This window comes from Simochromis diagramma, unplaced genomic scaffold (genome assembly GCF_900408965.1).
Source record: "Simochromis diagramma unplaced genomic scaffold, fSimDia1.1 OVJJ01000031.1, whole genome shotgun sequence".
Lineage (NCBI taxonomy): Eukaryota > Metazoa > Chordata > Actinopteri > Cichliformes > Cichlidae > Simochromis > Simochromis diagramma.
The window spans coordinates 1,915,822-1,940,008 of NW_024386983.1; the positions used below are offsets into that span (position 1 = coordinate 1,915,822).

Genomic DNA, 24,187 nt, shown 5'->3' on the forward strand with positions numbered 1-24,187 from the left:
GTGAACCTAGTCTGCTTGTTTCCTATCCTCAGTGTGCTCCAACATCAGCGTTCATACAATCGTGATTCAAACAGCTTCTTTATAGAAAATATTTATCAAATTTAATAAGAAAAACAGTGCTCTGTTTTTATTCGTGCTCTGCCATTATTTGCAGAGCTCATGAATAAAACATAGAAAACATGTGAAATGTTTAAACAAATGAAAATTGATGTCAGAAACATGCCTCAAATTTAAGGCAACAAAAGTGAGAGGTGCTTGAAAAAACAGCTGAAAGAACATTTTGCAATTAATTTGATGAATTAGGAACATGCCAATAATAAGACTGTGTCTAAAAAGAGCATGTTACAGAGGAAATCTTTACAGAGTATCACCAATCTGCAAAAACATAGAATTATCAAAAGTTTCCAAGAATGTGGAAAAATCTTTAAGGCCAAAATCAATAACTGATCGCCAAACCCTCAGACAGCGCTTTATTTCTGTGATGGACATCAGTGCGTGGCCTCTTCCAGGGATCACTGTGAACATAAATGCAGGTCAAAGGTCTGTGATGCAAAGGAAAACATGATCCAGAAACGCTGCCATCTTCTCTGGACCAAAGCTCATTGGAAAAGTGGAAAACCATCAAATTCCAAATTATTTATCCAGTTTAATAAAATGTTTCATTGCATTCAACTTTTTTGGAGTTGGGTTGTACTAAACAAATTCAAAGACTCAAATAATGAGGTCAGTGCATGTAATGTATCTGTAAGCCAAAAGCTCAGGCATCAGAGTTCTTTAAACATGTGGTTATTGGTGGGTTTTCTACTCTTTGATTGGTCCAATCGCCTGCTGCTTAAATCTTCTGTTTGTGACACCAGCCTGGTGAAATCTAGCTTAAAGGGAGGGAGAGACGAGACGATGGCTTGTTTCAGACAGAGGGGTTGATATGTCAAATAAGGGTTGAGGTAAAAAAAAGATAAGGAAAAGTTACTCTACTAGAGTCCAAATACATATAAAGAGAGAAGGAAATGAACAGAAAAATTTCGGACTAAAGGGGGGACAGCCTCGGGTACTGCATTCACCAGTTTCACTGATGCAATGAGAAGTTGCCAGGTTAGATTGATGGAAGGATTTTTAAGCTCAAAGTGAGACGTGGAGAATTGGAGGGGGTATCCGACAGGCAGGAGGGTTATTTGGCTCAGGGAGGCATTTGATGATTCAGTGACAGGGAGAAAGTTCAAGCTGAGGACATGTTTTGTCACTCTGACACGAAGCAGGTCATCAGCGTGTCAGAGCAGCGGCACCAGGCAACCACGACGGGGCCGGATGATAAACGTGAAACACAGATGCAACTCTGCAGTGATTTCATGTTCAGCAACATTCATTTTGATTGACCTTTCCACGACTTTGTAGTGCATGGTTATTTTATAATGCATCTTAGCTGTGGAATGATGAGATCTGATTCAATCAATTTTAATCAAATTTCTCTTCAATCAGTAAGAGAAAGACAAATGCTGGAGATGAGCCAAAGTTAAATCAGGTCTATTTGTGTTGTGTTCACTAAAAATGTTGCTGGCTGATTAGGATGTAGTGATGACCCTTTGTAATGTCAAATGGCTTTAAATACTGTTTTCATGCTTCTTTTGTGTGACAGTTGTGCCCGACCACCACAAGCCATTTGGCTGATACCACACAAAGGAAGCAAAGAGGTTGATGTCTGTGTTTCTGCTTTAATGAAAACCTCAGAGGTTTTTTTATTTTGCTTGTGAAGCGGTAGTAGATTTGCCAGGTCTGATTTCTGTAGCTTATGACCCTGAACAATATTTTGAGCAGCGGTATTAGAGGGACTGAATCGTTATTTGGCTTGAGTCTGTACACCGAGAGAGACTTTTGTTGCCAGATTGACTGCCTGTTTGAAGCAGTATGATGCTATACACTTTGGGTGTTGATGATAGTGCTGCAAGGACTGTTTTTGATGCATGGTGGCAGAAGAGGGGTTTTATTAATGTAGTGTGAAGTTGCCAGGTTGGAGAAACAGATGGAGCCATCAGGTAGAGCGGGGAGTTTGTTTATTTTCGAGATGGCAGAGCGCGTTAAGGTTGTCAGGATAAAGCGAGGTGTGTGAGGTGAAGTAAAAGCTTCTTTCTCTTTGGCCATTCAGATGCTATCAGCTTCAAAAGGAGGTTGTCTCCTCCAGGAACACGATGACAGGTATTCAGACAGCTTGGAGTCAGTTTGTTGTAAGTTTGACCTCAAATATATTAGGAGCCATTTCAGGAAAAAAAGGTGATAAGGCTCATAAGAGAGAAGCTGTTTAGAGTGGGATAAATCACCAGGTTTCACAGATCTGAATTTACATTAAAGAAAATTGGGAATTTTTTTTTAGGAATGCCATATGTTGAAAAGTAAGTTACACTGTTGAAAGCAAGAAAATGACGACTTTATCCTGAATTAAGGTATCTGCACTATTTTAAGATCAGGTTGGATCAATACTGTTAAAGATGGTCAGAGATATGACAATCAATAGACATGTTTGCATCTCTCTGATCAATTTAAGTTATTTTGTTGTGAAGTATTCTGTCATTCATAGCACGTTCAACAGTAAATTAGTATAAACTCACAGCAACTAGAAGTGAGCTTTGTGATCAGAGCTCCGCTGGCCTGACAGGGAAACGAGAGTGAACACCAGCAGAAAGCAATTTCTTTTCATTGTCGCTGGGAAAACGGCTGGCTGAGCCAAACACTGCACAACAACTCGTGCACTTAAGACTTCAGGGCAGAATAGACCAGTTGTTCATAAAAGACAGCTCCTGTCACAAATATTGGAAAATGCCCGCCTTCAGAACACTTACCAGAACCAAGCAGTGCTTTCCACAGGCATGTATTGTTTGGTTCAGATTCAGATTCATGAAATAAAGAGCAGAGAGCATCAGTGATGAATGCCAGTGGATAAGATATAATGCCCCATCCCCAGGAAGCATCCACAGTTGAAGGCAGGCTTTCTGTGCTGCTCTTGTGGCGTTCTCAGCGGCGCATCTTTAGGACTGTGACATTGCACTAAATCGAGTCTAAATTTACTATATTTGTCTTTCTACATTTACTGAAACTTCATCTTCTCTCAGTTGAACCTTTAAATATCCGTACAGTGACAGTCCATCTAGGATGAGGCCTAAGGCTGGGTCTTGTTTTAGCCACATGGTACATCGCTATTTTTTTAAATCTGAAGATGTTATAAATCAAGTTGAGTCATATACATTTTGGCATTACACATTTCCATGATGATGTTCCAAACATGAGATATTTCCTTTCATTTCTTACAATCAGGTAACTGATGCCACTGCATTTTCTTTTTCTCCTGTGGTGTACAGTTTTCTTTTTGATGTTGTTGTTGTTTTAGGTAAGTTCATCCCTGCATATCACCTTGACTTGTTGTGTAAAAAAGATCAATTATATTATTATTTAAAAAGATCCAAATCATGTCAAAAGTCACCTCAAAGTGCTTTATATTGTAAGTTAAAGATCCTACAAGGAGATGAAGCTGACAACTGAGACCAAAAGCTGATTTTTTTTGTTTCTGTAGGAAGTAACAGCATGTGACATCCTGTTTTCTACTTCTAGAATATTTCTGATAAGTCAAAAACACCTAACAATTATGCAAATGCTGAAAATTATTAGAAAAAACAATCCTTGTTTTGGCTTTGAGTTTTAGCCGGTATTCTTCCTTTAATGACTACAAAGTCCTCAGGGTGGGGAAAAGGAGGACAGTGGACAAAGAAGAGTAGCTGCCAAAGTGGGGTGATTCGAGTCGGGGCAGCAGGAAGATGGCTCCCAGCATTATTTCTACAGAAGCGCTGACAGTTCCCAACCAGAAAATGTTCTTAGAAACCTAGACCTTTTCCTGCAGTCACTTATTTAGTCTTTTCCACTTCAGTCTCAGTGGATCTTTGTGGAAACATAAGTGGGCCAAATGAAATGCACAAACTTTCTGAAAGAAAAAGAGCTGTACTTAGTGAACAGGCTACACACTGGGGCTGGGAATCAAAAAATGCTTCCAGCTGAGAAGCATCTGCAAATCTGCCCAATCCACTGGAATTGTATCATTTATTGTCAGTGCCAGCTTCTTTCTGACAGTTTGTTTTTGGTCTTTTGGTTTCTAACTGTTCCTCTTTGCTACAGTATACTGTGTTCAAAGGTTTGTTTGGTCAGTGTGTCAATGCTGAAAAGCTGTGGAGGTCCACTTCATCCACACGTAAAATCAATCAGGCATCAATAAGGGGAACAAATACATAGAACCAGGTCAAGCACATTCAAATTCATATATATTCCTACAATGGAGAGGTGAGAAAAGGTGAGACAGATTTACCTTACAAGTGCCTGTTGCTGTGATTTGGCATTTTATAAATAAAATTACACAGAGTTGAAGAATTATCCCGCTTAGCTTTATTTGGGCCTCTGTGCTTTACCATAAGAGGTAATACTCTTAAACAGTCGGGCCATTACCGGTCTGTGAGTCATTTGGTACAGGGCCGCAAGAGTTGAGGCTCGGGTGTGAAATTTATGGTTTTTATCGTTATTTTTTTTTAAATCTCGGTGTCCCTGGGTCTTTTCTCGTGTGTTATGAATAACTCTTCTTTTTTTGGTACCAGTACTGGTTTTGTTTTGTTGTATTTATCCGCGACACCTTAAAGGCCGGTCTGTGAAAATATTGTCGAATATAAACGGTGTCCGTGGCGCAAAAAAGGTTGGGGACAACTGGATGATCCAAGTAGCCTTGAAATACAAAAAAAAAAAAAAAGATTTGGAGCAATCAAAGAAACTTTTGTCCTGCAGTACTACCAACTGTCCACTATTGGCTGGCACGATCTAACAATATTTTGCCTGCCCGAGTAGTCGGTCACGTGACTGAAAACTATAGAGTCCCAAAATACAACTGAACTGCATGAATGATAAGATCCAATCACACATGGCCTCATAGCTAAAACCCACAAACTGTTGCTTTGTATGTTTTGGTGATAGTATTTGTGTCCTGAGCAGTTTTTAAATCTACATCTTGTTGGGTTACATGTGTAGTAACCTGTCAAAATCTTTGACCGTGTGCGTCTCTGAGTTTTATGTTGTCTTCTCTCTCCAGTCATTGTCTTTCACAGCTCACTGAGCTCAGCATATTGTTTAGCGGTGCATACTGCCATCTGGTGGTGTTTTCATGCAGTGTACAAAAAACATGACATCGATACAGAATCTGTTTAAAGAAGGAGCATCTGTTTCACTGGCATGGCCGTGATCACATTAAGACAGTGACAAAGCCTGAAGCCTGAGAAGAACAGCTGATGATTTTTAAAACTTGCTTGAGGCAGCCACAGTAGCCACACTATGCTTACTGTATAAAACATGGTAGCTGTGTCATCAAACGTGTGCCTTTGTTTTCATTTAAGTCAAACCCTGTGATAGAAAACAGAGCCAAACTCAGTATCATCATGTTGCCTCTAAAACATGATATTCCCCTTAGAAAATCTTGATTGTTTCCGGATTTAAGGTTTAATCAGACCACTGATTGGTAAAAGATGACTTCCTTCTGTGCTGCTGATTGCATAAACAACAATGAAAGTAAATGTGTGAAGCAGAGAACCTGTTTTTTCTTCTTTGCTCCGTTTTTTTTATGTGGTTTGGAGAAAATAACTCAGGCAGGAGCCATCTGTTGGTAATCGTGTCTTTAAAGTGTCTCAGAATAATAACATGTAACTCTTGGGACACATTACGGTGTTTACATGTATAGCACAAAGCAGCTAAGAGTAAAGGTTAAAGGGAACTGATCACCTTCTCAAATGTAAACATTAATATGATGGTCCAGATAAGTGGAGTCACACAGTTGATGTTGCTGAACCCGTGGTTAATCTTATACAGAAAGTGTATAAACCAGTGAAAATCTTTGATATCTTTTTATGAGCATGGAGATTTCCCATCTGCAGATGTTGACCAGTTAAGCTGTGGTTGGATAATCCTGCCTTTATAAAGCCATTACTGGGGCAAATATATAAAAACTGGGATATATCCACGCTCAAACCCTTTAGTGGAACATAATAATGGAGACACGAGTCACCATTTTTAGCTGATATGCCATATGAACAGTGACATGCAACAGTTTTTACAAAATGTAGCCACGCCCATGACTCGTTTGATGTGGTGCTAATTTCTTTCGAGCCAAATTTGATTACAAGTTCAGAAAATCCAAACGTAATTGTGCCATCGCCATTAGGGTTGACTGAGTCCATGGTTCTGCAAATGTGTACGCAGGCAGTCCGTCCCTCCTGCTGTCAAATAATTCTAAGCGAGCCTGAAAGAGTACTGATAACTGATAACACTTTTCTCCTTAAACAATCAGCACAACTGTGAGACCAGTAACTTCTTGGTTGAATCAGAGGATAACGGCTAAACCGACTGAACCAACTGAACCTGAGAGTGCAGCCCTAATGATCAGACATGTTTGGTACATCAGGTGGTGGGGACGTCCCCAGATCTTTAAAATCAGTATTAAATATGCCACAGCAGTTTTGGGGGATTCTCAGCTGGCACGAGGTTCAATTTTAAGTAGTTTTGAATACAAACAAATGTTGAACACTAAATGAAATTGTATATAATATGCAGAGTCAATGCTGGGGTCAGATTTGGTAATGCTATTAGCCTTCAGACATAAGTCTTTCTTGTGAGTGAGTCTGACCCTCTCATTGGCTAAGGCTTTGGCAGACCACCTTAGCATGATGCTGACACTGGGTTTCATTACTTTTAGAAGTTAGATGATGAAAGACATCTTTCCAAAACATGAGTTGTTTGTAGCCGAAGTGAAATGTTTGTAATTGAGCACTGACTGATTAATAAGCAGTCAAAATGAGCTCCATCACTGTGTCACTGATAAGATAAGAAGCCCAATGGCACCAGCCTCCTCCTGCTCCACCCTCCATCTGTTCAACTTTTAACTTCTTCTCTCCTTTTGATCTTTCTGTGCAGGCAAACTTGGCAGACTTTGACGGGCAGGTGACTGAGCCAATGATAGACTTACAGGACTTTTAACGAGCGCCTGCTGGGTCCTCCAGTCCGATTTACGAGGGCGTGTGCACCACACGGATGAGCCCGTGAACCCGGATGAGCACCATCGCTGCGATAAACCCTGTAAGAAGAGGACGGCCCCCCTCCCTGGTAAAGAGTTAAGCTGCTGCTCAGTGTGACACTGCTGGCACTGACTGTGGTTGCCTTTAATTTAGTTTACATAATTACATTTAACTCTATTGTCTTAAAGTAATCCAGTCATATGAAACTGGCAGCTACTCTACATCAGCACACACTCAGTTATATATACTCTGTCCTTTTTTCTGACGACATGGAATGAAATGGTATGAAAACACGACCTACATGGTTTTGAATGAGGGTGGACATTTAAAATTCAGGGCAGTGAGACGTTTCTGGAGGAGAGGCAGGCTGCAGATTTACATTATCTATAAAAATGTAAGTATTCCAACTTTTTTTCTTCTCATGCAGCTTTGTGTTTATTTCAGTCACAGGTCAGAATCTCTGTATTCTCCTCAATAAATTCATGCATTCTCAGAATTTGTAGGATTTTCTAAGGATGATGATACTCTTTTATTCTTTGTGCATATCAGCGATTGCCTTGGATTCACTGTTATCATAAAGTTCTCGTTCCATTAAAAAAAAACAGACGTCAGCCTCCGTTTACGGTCATCTCCTTCTCCGGTTGTGAGCCGCTTCCAGCTCGACTGCTATTTTAAGGTTGCTTGTTGAAAGTCAAATGTAATTAAATGTACACAAATTTACAGATGTGAAACATTTTTTAGACAGTGTTCCAGTGCCTGTCTAACAAACAGCGCTCCAGGTTGCTATCCACACCTGCTCTCCATGATCACAGGCACTGGGATACAGCTCTTGGTGGAGGAATCCACTCAAGGAAGTCCTTTGACAATTATGGATGCCATGCACATTCTGCAATTATACTGAACTAAACGGTACGGACCACTGGCCCTTACATCCCATAAAACCTTGGAATGGCTGTTTTCACACCGACTGAGACTGGAGGTCATAGACAAACTTGAACCCCTGCAGTTTGCATCCATACTGTCGTTTACATGCTTCACCAAGCCCTAGCTCATGTGGAGGAATCTGGCACCTGTGTGAGAGTTATGCGCTTTCAATACCATCCAGTCAAACTTGGACGAAGACAAGGTCACAGAGATCGACGTAGATCCCTCATTTGTTTCCTGGATCACAGACTAGCTGACAGAAACAGTTTGTCAGGTTGGGGAGCTGAGTTTCTGGGGCATTAATGAGCAACATGGGGGCTCCACAGGAGAGCTTTTCACATTGTATACAGCACACTACAACTCTGAGTACTGTAACATCCAAGAATACTCGGATAACACCGCCACTGTGGTGTGTGTCTGAATATAGGGATCACAAAAACGACCTCATATTGAACACCTCGGAGACGAAGGAAATGATAGTAGATTTTCAATGATTCAGGCCTCCCCGCCATCCTGTGAAAGTTTGGGGGGTGGACAAAGAGGTAGTAACAAAATATAAATATCTAGGCTTACACCTAGATAGCAAACTAGATTGGTCCTCAATACAGACAAGCTATGCTAAAAGGGGCACAGTCAGGTCAAGTTTATTTAAAAATGTAATGTGTCATAAAAATACCATAAAAATGTGTCTTCAGTAACGATTTAAAATGTGTTTGTGCAGATGCAATATTTAGGGGAAGTCTATTCCAAAGTCTGGGACCTGCCACAGAGAAGGCTCTGTCGCCACATGGAATGGAAAACATTAGTTTTGAACTGGACCTCGTGGTTTTCTCTGGAGCACAAATAAATAGGAGCTCAGACCAGTAAGAAGGGGCTCGGCTGTTAAGTGCCTTTAAAACAAAAAGTAAGAGTTTAAATTGGATCCTGTAAGTTGCTTCTTTTTGTTAAGAAAACTGAGATTTCTTGTGCTGTTCTATGCTGCAGTCTGCTGGGGAGGAAGAATCAGAAACAAGGATGCAAGGAGACTGAACAAACTAGTGAGGAAAGCTGGCTCTGTAACTGGAGCCTGACTGGACACACTGGGGGAGGTGGCTGAAAGATGCACAATAAAGATGTTGGAAGCCATCCGGAGCAGCTTTGGTGACCTACTTTATAACATCCTTACAGAACAAAAAAACAAAAAAACCTACCTCTGCATTGCATAATGCAGAGATACAGAAAATCATTCGCACCCACAGCCATCAGGCTTTTCGAGTCTCATTCAAATAGCAGGTGAGCTAAGTCAGACGTGAATTCCTCTCTGGGATCAATGAAGTTATTCTTATTCATATTTACATTGACACACAGTGCAGTCCCTCCACATTTCTGTGAATCGGAAAACTCCTGAAACCAGGTGCAGTGTGAGTGTCTCTGACTATCGCCTTCAGAGCAATAATGATAATGAGGACGAGCTTTGTGAATTCATTAAAATCGAACCATGTGAGCGGAGCTGATGTTAACGCTCTCTGCACGTTAGCGACGTAAAATACTGGAGTGAGAGACTCAGTGATCCGTACTGTAGAAGCTGTACTGGAAGCAAAAGGTGCTCAACATGATGGCAATGAAACTGGCTGCATTTAAACCATGCAAACCATCAGATTTTTAAAGAACTCAGAACTTGATGGGCTTCACGCTCACACCTCCTACTGAGTTGCTGAGCAGTTCGCTTCTTTTGGACGTTGCAGAAAATCTGTTGGAAATATGTGATTGTGTCTGAGAGTCTAGTGTTTGTGGACATATGTTCTGTGTTAGGAATAAGAAACTACGATACTGGCATTTAAGCTGGAACTGTACTAATAACTCATATCTGCTTGTGGAAGAAAGAATAGCCCACAGAGAATAACAAAGAATAAAGTTATGGCTTGCTGGAGAGTTTAACTCTGAGACTGCTGTAGTAAAGCGTCTTCTATCCACTGCTACATTTGCATATTTCACTTTGTCGTATTCTAAAACTAATGGAGCCGAGCGTTGTTACTGATTTCAGTGCTGCAGAAGTCATTTGTTCACTTATTGTGTGCAGTTATTTTTGTGTTATTCCAATAAGGATTGATTTTAACTATGAAATGAAACGATAACAGGAGTTGCAAAGTCGTGCAATATTAACAGGATGAAAAGTTGAGTTACCGTTGCCGTTCTCGCTGTTTCATTTTCAGCTGAAGTTTCTACCCACTAGAGAATGTGAAAATCAATGAAACGGTGCAGACACAAACCCGCTGCATGTTACCTTGACATCAAACATGACATCAGACAGTTTACTCCACTGGGTTAAAAAAGGAGGTAGATAAATGAGTTTTATGCACCGGATGACAGTCCTGCTTTCCTGCAAGATGCATTTAAAACGGTTTAAAAGACTCAAAAAAATAATCCAGTTCTTTTTTTAAAAGCAGAAAACAAGATTTAAAAGTCATTTTTAAAGGTTAACGCTCATCAATCTGTGGCAAGTTGCAATGAGTTCAGCAGCCCGAGGGTGACCGCACTGAAGGGAATTACACAAACTGGTAATAGAAGAAAACATTACAAAGAGTTCGCAATTAAAGTGCGTGTGTGTTTGTGCGAGAGCGCGGTGCAGAGAAACACTGACTTAGGGTAATGCAGCCTTAATAGCCACATTAGTTTCTTGCTCCGGCTGAATCGTTTGAAGCAACTTGGACAAGCAAATAGGTCCATTAGGTAGCTATAGATCTCATAACACACGCTGAAATGGGCCCCTGAGTACAGCAAACCTGCATTCACCTGCACACTTCACTTCTTCTGTTCTCACAAAATGCAAGATGCACAACAATGCGCAGATGCAGTTTGTCTCTCTGATTAATTAACACACACAAACACGCACACAGACTCGCATCTTTTCCCACTGCCACTCCGCGTGTCATTGAAGGCTTTTCTATCACAACTAATTTGCTGCTGCCGCATTCACTGCTGCAGTGACAGGAGTTTCCTAATGAGACAGAGTGCTCACAGTAATGGCAGGTGTGGACCTTGAATCAGAATTACAGTAATGAGATGAGCAGGCCTAATGGTCACAAGCAGAATAATAAGAAGTACAGACACAGGATGAGAGCAGCAATAATGAGAGTGAAGGCTGTGAGACGAGTCGGGAAAACAACAGAGCCACGGCAGGAGAAGGTGGCTGCTGTTGTTTTTGGGGACGTCATCTCAAGATTTTACACATCTGAAGGTTTCTTTACTGAATATTCAGCTCTGTCTGATTAAGTAACGTGAAAAACAAAGTTTTGAAGTTTAAGTTTAGTCATGAAAGCGTGGCCTACATACTGAAGAGGCTTCCCTCTCCACCTCTCACTTGTTTGTGCTGTTGAGTTCTGCTGTGTGACAAGATAACGGCCTCATAAATAGTCATCATTAGCAGTGAAGCTTCCGTGTTTGAGCTGATACCTGCAGAGCAGTTTGCGCTCAGTTACCATGTGAATGCAACAGTTTGGCATTAGTGTGACAGCAAAAGTTTTTCTTAAATCATTACTATAGTTATTTCCCACCGTTATGCAAATTCCCCTCGGTGCTGGAATGAGCTGCAGACTGCAGAATCCCTCATTAGCTTCATATGCTAGTCTCATCACGTGCTGTCTGACTAAACAGGTTTGTGAATGCGTGTTGCTGGTTACACATCCCTGAGGTTGTGGTCTTAATGGTCCAGTGTGTGGAAATGGGGCAGTGGCATTTAACTCGTTTTCGTTTATGGGCAGATGTATCCCAGTTTGGGCTCGGAACAGGAAACTCAACAATCTTTTGCCATTTTCAGTGCAAAATTTTAGCATTCTGTGCAACCCAATATTACAGCAAAGCATATAATAGACCCACTGGTCCATCATGTGGGTGTCATGCTTTACCTCCCATAAGCGTGAAATGTTTAAGTTGCAGCAGAGAGCTACAGTGAATTAAAACCAACAAGTCGTTATTGACCCTGTATGCCAGGTAAGGTTAAGCTAGATTGCTGATCTGTATTGGGGAATGTTTCTTTGAAAGCTAAGGAGCTTGGGAAGAAAAGCGTCTGGACTTCTTTAAGTTGCTTGAAGACGTTTCACCTCTCATCCGAGAAGCTTCTTCAGTTCTAAGGTCAAATGGTGGAGAGTCCCAGATTTAAACCCAGTGGGAGTTTCCCCCCAAAAGAGGGACAAAAGCTGGCTTTCTTTGAAAGCCCATTGCTGTTTTTATGTTGGCTTTGAATTATCGCCCTCTGCTGGTACTGCAAGGCACTTCAAGCCTAGGAGAGACTTCCACAAGATGGACCGGCAGGTCTGTTATGCGCTTTGCTGTGATACTGGGTTGACCTGCAATGTCCGCAACGGTTCGCCATGGTCAGGTGTTAACCTTGTCTAATCCCACTGTGGTATGACAAACCTTCAGGGGTTACATAAAGTAAAAGTCCAACCATTATACTGTTGTTTTCTTCAGTTTTCATATACATCTGCGAGCCCAGGCTCAGAAATGAAAAACTGTAAAATCAAGAAAGCCCTAAATTTTCCATGTCGTGTAGAAGAATGGGGACTCGTCATGCTAGAATCCCACCAGAAGAAAATTTAAAGCTTTTAAACAGGTGCTAGAAATGTTTTATTTCAGCCTAAACTCGATCTTCTCCTAAACCAACCAACAGTTCAACTAAAGAGCACTGGTTTAAAAATACAGACTTTATGAAAAAAGTGAGCAGAAAATGGTAAAGCTGAGTAAATGAGAATGAAACAAAGGCTACAGTGGCAATAACAACATTTGTTTTAACTTCCTGCCTTTAAAGATGCTGTTTAATGGTTTTAAAGGCCACTGTAGGTCACAACGTGTACTCAGCAGTGTCACCTGCACAATGTCACAAAAGTTTACACATTGCCCTTATTAATATTATTAACATGTAAGATTTATGAAGCTGTGCACAAGGTTATAACATATTAATATTAAAAATGCATTAATGGAGGCGTAAGCGTGTTGACAAAGAGAAATACAATGAGTATGACTACAGAGCCTTGACATTTCTTCCAGTGCGTTTTCTGATGCGTCACAGAGGCTCAAAGATCAGAGAATTGCGTTTGAGACGAGAGGTTGTTCGTTTCTGCTAGTCATTACCATTGCTTGAGCCCAAGACCAAACTCTTGAACCTGCTCGGTGGCCAACAGGCTGCACTGCGGTTTTAGAGGAAGTCCTACAGATACGACTGTCTCATGGACAATTTAAATGGAACAGAGAAAAAGTAAAGTTGTTGAGATTTGTTTGCCCAAACTAGCATTTCTTGCTGATATGTTGTTTGCTATTAATTAAGCACTTGTACGATGTGTTGGTGTTGTCTGCACACCACACCAGGACAGTCATTAGGAAACCCACCAATTCTGCCTGCGTCTCAGACAGAGGTTGCAGTTTGAAATGCCCTCGCAGCAGAAAGAGCAGCTTTGGGAGTTTGGCTGTAATGGGCCTGTAACTACCACGGCCACAATTGCAATGATAAAGTGGTCACACTCAAACTTGAGGCTACTGCAGTCTCCGTAGAGCTGAAATTACTGAGGTCTGGTTATACAAGATTCATATCCCAATATACTTAATGATGATGCATGATATAAATCTCAGTATCCTCTGTGAAAAGAAGTTCAGAGGCTGCTGCATCAGTTTTAGGAAACATAGTTAAACCGTTGTCCATCTTTCTTTGTGCAGTTTAAAATGATTCCAGGTTCATAATTATGAGAACTGCTTCACTGGGTCAACTGTTTTCACTCATCTGGGGATATCTCAGCTTCTTTGCTGTGGAGTTGGATGCGGTTCTGGTCAAACGTCATCGTTTTCCATACATTATCGTTATCACACCGCGGCCTGCGTATCACATTCATACATAAACACCAATGGATGTGTCTGGAGTAATGTGGGGTTCATGTTGACCAAGAGTGCTTCGACTGTAGTGATCTACCAATGAACAAAAACCTGGTACTGCCCGCCGTGTTATGGACACAAACTGCAGCACGATGGATTTCAGGCAGATATCCTTAAATTAGGTGGAGGCCATGCAATAATTATATTCACATCTTCACTCCTTTACCTGTTAAGGAAGTGAAGCTTTTATACTCCACTCAGTTATATTAAAAAAATGCCATCTTATCAAACTCAGAATGAGTGATGAGAGAAGAGTGGAGAGCTACAAACGTGCAAAATTGTTAATATTTAAATGTTTTGATCATAATTCAGTACTGAAGCACAACCAGTTATCAAAAGTCACGCCATGCTTCCTTTGAATGCTGAATATTTCTTTGCAGTGATAAGCTTTTTTTAGCCTCCGTCTCCTCAGCTTTTCTATAAAATAATGCAAACAATTTATTTTATAGAAACTTTTAGTACATCACTGCTGCATCAAGGTACCTAAAGTCCAGCCATTCAGATGCTGTAAATATAAAGAAGACTGGGAAAAGGGCTGTCTGCTCCCTGGAGCTGTCTGGCCAAAGCTCCATGAATACTGAGCTTGCGAAGAGGCAAATGCCATAAATATACCCATAAATGTAAACATACTGTTGCTGCTGTTGAACTTTGAAAACACTTTTGGAAGCAGAATAGCTCTTAATGTGTGTGGCGCTCCCTCTTCCCTTCGCTGTAAACTCAAGGTCAACAGACATATTACAGTCCTGACAGCAGCGGTGGACTCAGCCAAGGGACCGAGGACACATCCGGCTGCCGACAGGCTGCTTGGCCTTACTGGCTCCCTCTCTGTGTCGCTTTATAACTTTATTGATCTGGACAAAGCAGTGGAGCAGACAGGCCTATTACAGTGCACCCTGTATACCGCTGTGTTTCTTTCATGGTCATTCAGTGGAAGAGGTGCAGCAACGCCTCTACAGTGATGGGCACAGGGGAGCAAAATGAGGTTTTATTCTCAACAAAATTATATGTATATTGAGAAATAATGCAGAAAAAATCTAATCTAGCAGAGAAGAAGTAATCACAGTGCTATAGTTTCTGGATTCTGTCATTTGAGGGCTGAGCGTTAGCGTTTTGGATGCCATTGTTAGTGTATGGAGTCAGAGTGAGCTCATAAGCTAATATTAGAAAGCTTGGTTAACACGCTGCATTCAGAAACACATTCCTGCTAATAAGTGCTCAGTAACACACTGATAAAACGCTGCAAAATCACCAAAGATGAAGCATAACATTTGTGTTTGTACAATTAGCCACAGGACAAGCCAAATTATTTATTAGCTTTTATTAAATTTGGTTAAAAAAAATCAGCGGTCGACTCAGATGGAGCTGAGATCTAGCAGGTAGCCTTTGGCTCAAGCTGCCTGTATCAATCAAAGAAGCCACGCCCCTGACAACCAGTATCCTGGTGGATGAGATACAAAAACAAACAGTATGAAAATGTAAAATATCCATAAAGGTGTTTTTTTTTTTTTTAGATGTACCTCTCAACATTTATCTCTTCTGTAAAGCTGGCCAGTTTAAAGCACCTTTTAAATGTGTGATCGTTACTTCTGTTTCACCTCTGATATTTGAATCAGTAATCCGACATGCTGGCACTTCTAAATGTGAGCACAATTAACATTAAAGTCCCTGCTCTTTTCTGACTTGTCATATTATTTAATGTCAGCAGCTTCAAGGCTTTGGCTGTGCATTTCCTGCTGGCTGTGCAAAAAAAACTTTGGCTACGAGTTGGACTGTCAAACAAAGCTACGGTTTGTCAATTATAATGGTGCTTCTTCAGCAATAACACACATCCACTTTTGATGATAGAGTAGCAAATAAAATGCCTCGAATGGGCTCCACCTCTCCTCCGCACAACACCCCACCCCCACCCACAACCCTTCATCTTCTCCGGAGGTGTTGTTAGCAAAGAGCAGGCGCGCAGGAGGCTGAGTGAGCGTCTACATTTTACAGCCGTGTGAGAACTTTGAAGAATTCCTGATGCTCTTGCGCAGCAAGACTGTGAACCCAAAATGTTGCACAAATGATGTTATGATGATGGAGTTTATTTCTAAAGGCACAAGGCTCATTGGTGTTATTATTCAATAGTTGTGCTGAGTCAGCAGTTGTTTTAGTTTTGTTTGGGGAAATCAGGGGAATATGTGCTTACGGATGCTGTTATTATTTTAGCCCTTCAGACCCCCACAGGCAATCGAGGATTTAAGACTAGATACTATTTTAGTCCAACATTTCAAAGTAGACGTCTGGTGCAACAACATCTGGATGGATGGACAGAAGACACTTTTAAGAAATCCAGTTCCATAGATCTGTATGTAGTTGAATTTAGGTGACCAGAACTGACGGTAGTTCAAATCTTAATTCCAGAGGCTGTTCCTCTGTCCTCCACAGTGTGGGCATCATATCTTCCCTGCAGAGTGACTTGGGGCATTGCCTGGAGTTCATGGTTTATGCTGGAGTTCCACGTGAACTCCAAGTGAACCAAAATGCGTCACGTAAGAATGTTCAGTCATTCGTTTGCCAGGAAGAAGGTGTTCTGCACTATTGGAGAACATGAAGAATTTATGTTCCTTTCACAGCTAGCATCTAGCCCGTATAGATTTTTGCACATCTGTAGTACCTCGCTGAATCCCAAAATACAAAGCATATGTTTTTAGCTAAAACTTGGAATGTACCCCTGGTGTTGGTTCAGATGGAGGTTGGATCACATTCCCACCATTCCCATCATCCACTCTGGAGTTCATTTGGAACTGCACTGAGACCTTGTTTTGGTCTGTACCCGAGTGCGATCACCGTGTGCACCAGAGAACCACACCAAGGGGAAAATGAGCCAGAGTTCAGTAAAAAAAACCAACTAGCAGTTAAGAAAACACAATGAGCACTTTGAATACATTTCTGATAGCTGCTGCTGCTTTCTTCTGCGATGTTTTGTGGCTTTGACTTGTTTTGTTTGTGTTTTTTGTTTAGCTGGCTCTGTTTAAGGTTTCACTCCAGTTCCACACCAAACTGGGTAAGCTATAACTGGCTTGACTTTGTGCCACAAAACCAGAAACGGTCAAACCCAAACTCCATTTCTTGTTCAGCTTCACGTTTCTGTGTTAGTTTCATCACTTTCATCAGTTTGTTCATTCTATTCGTAAACCTATGTTACATTTCAGAGTCTGTCGGCCTTCTCTGTGTCTGTGTCAAGTTTTCATGTTCTTCTTGTGCATCCATGAATTTCCTTCAGGTACCCGCTCTCCCCAGAGACCAAAGGCATGTATGTTAGGTTAGTTAGTGATTCATTGCCAAAGCAAGAAACCCTTCACTACCTTTTAGGTACTTCTGAACCTAAAGACGAAACCTGTCAGGAGAAAATATACTGGATGGGGCAACAAGATGTAAGGCACCATCAGTACAAAGAGATCCCGGCATGCTCGTTGGGCGGGACTTTTTTCACAAATCCAAATGCCCATTTTTCGATTATTATATTTCTGTAACATCGCAGGTTCGTCATACCTATCTCGATACTTCATCCATTAGTTTGTGCTCTATTTTTAGTATTTATTTAGTATTATTTAACATTTTCATGTTTTTATTTCTGTGTTTCATTTTCAATATCTGCCTTCTAATTTCTGTTTCTTATTTGCATGAAATTGTTTTGTCTCACTGCGGCATCAGTCCCATAAAACATCACACTCTTATTATTTCAAAGCATTTCTTCACAATGGCTGATTTATTGCGGAGGTATCAGAGCTGCTCAAACAGTGGATAAGCTTTGTGTAGCTTCTGTTTGGTTCCCACCTCCTCGTTGTTTAGTTTGTTGGAGATAATCATGTTTATTTCAAGGTTTTCTCACACTGTTCTCAATTAAAAAGAGTCTCAGTTTCTCAGTGTGGTTAATATTTTCTTTATCTTTCACTCAAAGCATTCATTGTCAAATATGAATTCGTGGCAGCAGAGATGATAATTCTAACAGCACATTCATGGGTGTGTTTACTGTATGTCATTATGTGATGGCATGCCCGCTTTTCACCGATGAGAGAAACACTTCCATAATTCTTTTCCCTGGTATTTTCTATTATCATTTAATTGGCAGCGGTGCACAGACACACAGTCATACTGAGTTCAGTGTTGAACAGCAGTCCCAACGACACGGTGCGCCTTCATAGTTTTTCTCTGTCTGTTCAAGAAACCGTAAATAACCAATCAAATTGAGAGCTCTTCAAATTCTTTTCATCAGCTGAATGACCACTGGAGTGACAAGTCAAATAGTACACTGATGAAACACGCACATACTGTAAATTTACAGACAATACACTGTTTTCAATTCACAAGGTTAATTATTCCTGATTAAAGAGAGTTCAGCTAAGCTGTCTCAGAGGCAGACACTGGTAACACTGGTGAGCCCACCGGTGGAAAAAAAGGGGAAAAGAAAAGAGTGGAAAGCTGTTTATGAAAGGTGTTTCTTAGGCGGGAAACCCTTGCAACTCAAAAGGTGCTGTTCTGGTGAGCCCCAAAGGGCTTTCTGAGCCTCCTGCATGGAGTATTTCTCTGCAATCACAAACTCTGTGTAAACAATCTTGGTATCAAAATAAAGCTAACAGATTTCATCAGAGGTTTAAATACTGCAGCAGTTGTTACTGTGTCAAAGTTACTGAGGCTGGAACACAGATAGTCAGTAATCAACATTTAAACATCATCTGTGCCAAGATTTATGATTCCATGGTGGTCTTCTTTGTGGCTGGTTCACTGGATTTTGGTCGGAGCGTGTTGAAACTTGGAGTTTGGGGATCTGTGAGAGCCCAGCTAGCTAACCAGGCTTTGGTTTCCTTTTTACATGAAGTCGGGAGAGTTCGTGGCTCCGTTGTGTGTGTTTAGAAGACTTTTTCACAATTACGTAACTGCTCTTTTAATCATTGCTTGTTCTCACTGTGTTTGGTTGTTGTAGAAATGGTTTATATGAGCATTTAGCTGAGATTCTAAGGTTTCTGTGGATAACCCACATGTCAATATTTGCATAAAAAACTTGATGCCATGGAGGGTTGCATACCTCTCAAGAGGTTTGACTAGTATTAAAATGATGCCTGCGAGCCACTCTGCAACCCAATTCCAGCTCTAAGTTTCCATTTAGTTTCTGTGTTTTTTATTAAACTTAACTGGAGAAGTTGTTTCTTTTCTGCCAGGTTTACATTTCCTTAAGGTCTATTTTCTGTTCTATTCAGTTTTCTCTCTGTGCACCCAGTGAGTAGGTGAAATAATTTTGGTTCACCACTGAAACACCAACTGAGCTCTGGTCGACTTACACTAGATAAACATGACAGGTTTTATAGTTAGCTTCTCAGCTAATTCGCTCACCCAACTAAAATCTGTGGTCGTCTTAGCATCCCTGGATTTGCACGCTGCAATGAAAGCTCAGAGAAATTTGGTTCTAATGTGGGATCTCAGTCCTAATCTTACGAATTAGTGAGGATAACTTAATAATGGCAAAAATCTTAACCTAGTTTTGTGGCTGTCTCCCACTGTTTGTCGACTCTGCTGCAGCGGGATGTGTGCTGTAAATGTCAGAGCAATTTTTCATTCTTCATCTGTGCCAAAATGAATTCCTGAGGCCTGACTGTTTGGCAGTAACAGCAGCCTGATCTGCTGCTTGGCTTTGCTTTTGTGTGCTAATGCCCCCCTGAGGAGCCCCAGCAGGTCTGTGTGTGGTGGCTCAGTGAATGTGAATGTCATGGTAATTTTACACTTTATCCCTAAAAGGATGGAGTTATATACTTCGCCTATCTATATCTGCTGAGATTTCATCAGACAGTGGTTCATCTGTGCACATTTCTTTTGTACGTCCTGACCAGAAGAATGTGATCTGGCTTTTTTCAGTTATTCTTCCTGAGAGAGAATTTCTACATCTGTCCTACTCTAAGACACGCAGGAAAATCTCACATGGATTGTACCACATGCTGGTTGTAGATTGATAAAAACAGTTAATATCTTGCATGGTTTGAATAATGTAACTTGATAAAAATATAATCCAGACTCAGAGTCAGAAGTGTCAGCATCTTTTAAACTAAACAAGTTGCATGAAAATGAAGCTGATGTGGATAAAACTGCAGTTCCTCTGGATGCCACCTGAGGCTGGCTTCAAAAGTGAGTCGTCCCCACAGCCCTGTTAAAATGCCTCAAACTTTAAAACATTAAAACGTATTTATATGTTTTGGTGTATTGATGGTCAGGCTTTAAGTTATGAAACAGTCCAGAAAGAAACCCAGTGCCAAACACAGCACGCAGGACAAAAGTTCACTAACTCTTCAGTCCAGCTCATATATGATCATGTAATGAAAACAACGGGAATACAACGAGACAGAACTTGAAGAAAGACTTAAAACAGTTTAAAGACGAGTGTCAGGGAGAGCAGTGGAGAATATGAATCCTGTAATTAAGTGTACAGACTGTTCTCATCCATGCTGTGTGTCTCAGTTAGGCCCACATCACTCAACCAAGAAACACGAACAGTCTTTTACACGTGTAATCCTCTGGCCTCCTGCAGAGACACCTGAATTTTCTCTTGCCATTTATATAAAGAGTTTTTTACTGTACCTGACATCCCATCGGATTTATACTGCAGTAATTGTTATTCCCTGAGAGTCATGTTGTATCAGAAAGCTTTGAATTGGATTCATTTATTGTAGAATAATTCTGCATTGTCGTCCTCTATAATTGTGACATTCTGGTTGTGGTGAATATGAACCGTTTCAGTGTTGTCTCTTCTTATTTTAACAATGTTTACAGCAACATATATTTGGAACTTGCAGGGCCAAATATTCACACACGCAGTGTTCTGACAGTTTGGTGTATCCCTCACCTTGACGTGACCTTGGGAGCTGCGCTATTTATTTTGGTGCCTATAGCACAGAGCACAGGTGGGCGGAGGGGCGCTGACATGAAGCAGCAGGAAGACAGCTGCTGGGGGTTCTTGTGGAAAAAGTATCCCAGTTATGATGAGAATAGATGTGTGGCAATCGTGTCTTTCTAGGTCAACGTCATTCTGTTACAGGGCGAAGCCATCTTTACAAAATCTGTAGGAATATAAATATAATGTGTTACGTTGCTCTGAAAGGGTCCAGGCGATTAGGAAAAGTAACAAAAGTGTCCGGGTCAGAAAAACGAGACAGAGAGGCAAAACGGTTAAATTAAAGAGTTTTATTAAAGTTTCTATTAATAACTCAACTAAAAGAGACGGACAAGCTGCTATCACCATTTAAAGAAACAAAACAAAACAAGCGTTGGTCAGTAAACTGAAAAGTAACTAAAAAGGATTCGTTGCCAAACACTCGCCCACACAGGCCCTAACCCAGCCAGGGCCGTGACAAATGTAACAAATCTCCAAATGTAACAAATCTCCAAATGTAACAAATCTCCAAATGTAACAAATCTCCCAATGTAACAAATCTCCCAATGTAACAAATCTCCAAATGTAACAAATCTCCAAATGTAAATGCAAATCTTTTAAGCAATATGCTTTCTCGACATCTGCTGATGACACAGGAAACCTCCAAAACCCCCTTGTTGCCCCTGAACGAGTTTTGAGTTCTGCTTGTAATGATGCTTATATTTGAATATGTGAAGTCCGAGTACTGGCCAGTGAACCCTCTGATGTCTAAATTATAATTCCTGAGAAGTAGCCATCACCCTAACCCCTAATTTCCTACATTTTGGAGAAAATTAAATGCTAAATGAGCAGTGACAGGGCTCTGTAAGTTGTTGCTAAACCCTCCTTTAGTTACACTCCAGTGGGCCTGGGCTGCTGGGGGCTTCCCCAGTGAGGTGAAATGAACGCAATTACTGAAAAAATGTTTATTTGGAAAAAAGCGATTAGTTGTAATTTGTCAACAGTCAACAGAAATTTAAAATGATTTAAAAGCTGATAAATCTCCAAACATTGATTGTGTTCAGCTGGACGTAGCGTTTTCAGTGGGAGGAACATTTCCTCACTCATCCAGAGGATTTCTTCACCCTCAGCTACCTGCAGCTTCAACCAGCCTTTTTAAAACAAAACGTTTGCACAATGACTGAAACTAGCACCACTGACAAACAATGTGCTGCGAGGTCACTTCCTTTATCATTAACCATCAACTAATTTGGGGGTTTTCTTACCTGGATGATTGAGCATGCATCAAGACAAAAGCTGCAGCGGTTAAATCCAAGCAGGGCTGGGCTACATGAACAGTCTGCGTGGAGCGTAGAGAGGAATCCATTTTCTGAAACGTAATCTCAAGACCACCAGCTGCCAACGCTTTAGCTTTTTATTGGCATTTTCTAATTTATCTGCACTCATGGGAAGCCTTGGCACAGATATCAACTGCATGTTATCAGGATAACCGTACGTTTCACTAGAGGCCAAGAAAGAAAAAAGGTTCCTCTTGATAACTGATGGATTCCAGATAGTTGTTAAATTATCTATTATCCACAGCTGCTTTGATACTGATTAATAACTTCTGCAAAATGTATTAAATTGGGGCAACCAGAGTCTGATATGCAGTCTTCAGTTTCAGAATGCCTGTGATGTAAGGAGCCTCACTTCACTGTTTGCTGTCATTAAATCACCGTAAAGCATGCAGGAACTCTTTGAGGCGCTCCTCGTATTAGCTCTTTGTATTAGCTGATGGCTCGGGTTGAAATGTCCCCTAAAGATGTGCATGTTTGTAAAACTAAAACAATTGTTGGTGGTCACAATGTTATCACCATTTTGTCAGTAAGCACACTTCACCTGTTGGTGGGTGTTTTTCACTCACTGATTGCTCTTTTTTCCCTCGTGCGCAGCTTCACAGCATGTTTGAGTTTCCAGTGGCTTTTATTTGTTTTCCAAGCTTTTTGGTTTCAGATTCGGACGCCACATTTATTTGTTAAAAAGCTCCAGTCGCATTTTCGCGTTTGCATTCTGCACTTCACAAACCTCACTCCTACTCACTTTCCTCAGTTCGCTCCTGTGTGCAGTGGTTCTTGATGAATGAGAGGCGTTTTCCAACTGTTGAGCTTCAGACTGCTTCACTGTGCTGAACACTGATATGAGGTCGCGGGTGTGAGCTCGTGGTGGCTTTACACTTTGGTGGTCGTACAGTGACAGGGATAATTTGCCACAGTGGGATCTGATTTCCACAGTGATCACAGAAAATATTGTTGGACAGCTTAATTAGTTTCATTCAGCTTCACGCTGATAACATTCCAGAGGTTTGCTAATTCAAATGAGGGTCAGATTTTCTCATTTTCATTTCTTTTCTTTTCTCATTTTCATTTTTTTCTGTTCTTTTTTTCCTGTATGAAACCAGAAAAACAAGCGAAAGAAATGGAATGAAAGTGTGTGAGGGCGACAGATGAAAGTCATCTTGATTTTAAACAGTAAACTGAAGGAAATTCAACACCAGCCACAGACAATGGGATATCAGTGTCAGTTTAACAAATAGGCTTTACAAGTATATGCTGCTCAATGCAAGAGGGGAATTAAATATAGTAAGTCACCTTGATAAAGAAAAGAAGAACATAGTATGTCACCCTGGACAGGTTAATATCCCACTGAGCGTGTGCAGCAGAGCTGTGGCATATATAACGTTGCCCAAATGAAATTATCTGAGGAAGTGTGTACCAGCTGAGATGGAGACAGGAGAAATAGATATAAGTGAAAAGCAGATCAGGTGTTTTGTGAGCAGCTCTGAATTTGCAGGACAAACTCGACCCAGGAAAAATATAAATGCATACAAATCTCTTCACTCATACATGTTTGCAGTCATGTTCTAAATATTTGATACTGATATGCTTTGATTAATTTGTGTGTAACACGTTAGTGTTACAATAGAATAATGTGCTGCCTATAGCATAAACAGGAGCTGTAGAGGGCTGTGATAAACAAGGCCAACTATAAAGTGCCGGAGCTTCCACACATTGATGCCGGTCCGTAATCGTTCACTTATTCGAGGCAAAGTGTGGACCGTGCTGATCCATGTAAAGCCTATTTTACAGATATGTGTTTGTGTCACTTTGCGTAAGATTACAGCCTTAGCGAGGATGCTTGTGTGCGGTGCTCCAGAAAACCAAAGGCATGCAGCTCAGTGCGGATGAATCTGCAGGGAGCCCTTCGCTTTCGAGCTGTTGTGCTTCACACTCGAGCAAAGCACAGAAAGTGGCTTCAACTGACTTTTTATTTCAGCAGCACAAGCAAAAGCAGCCCACAGAGCTGTTGTTTGTGACATCGCCCCCTGATGACAGTAAACGGCTAC

General features: G+C 41.0%; 1 protein-coding gene across 8 annotated transcripts in view; it reads left to right on the forward strand.

Moving 5' to 3' along the window:
* si:cabz01090165.1 (uncharacterized protein LOC100333421 homolog) overlaps positions 1-24,187 on the forward strand; it is a 378,602-nt gene that overhangs the window by 194,000 nt on the left and 160,415 nt on the right. For 6 of the 8 annotated variants that reach the window (XM_040039679.1, XM_040039677.1, XM_040039680.1 and 3 more), the window contains one exon: positions 6,982-7,170. The gene's annotated coding sequence lies outside the window, so the exon portion shown is untranslated. The other 2 variants (XM_040039676.1, XM_040039683.1) reach the window with 2 other exon arrangements.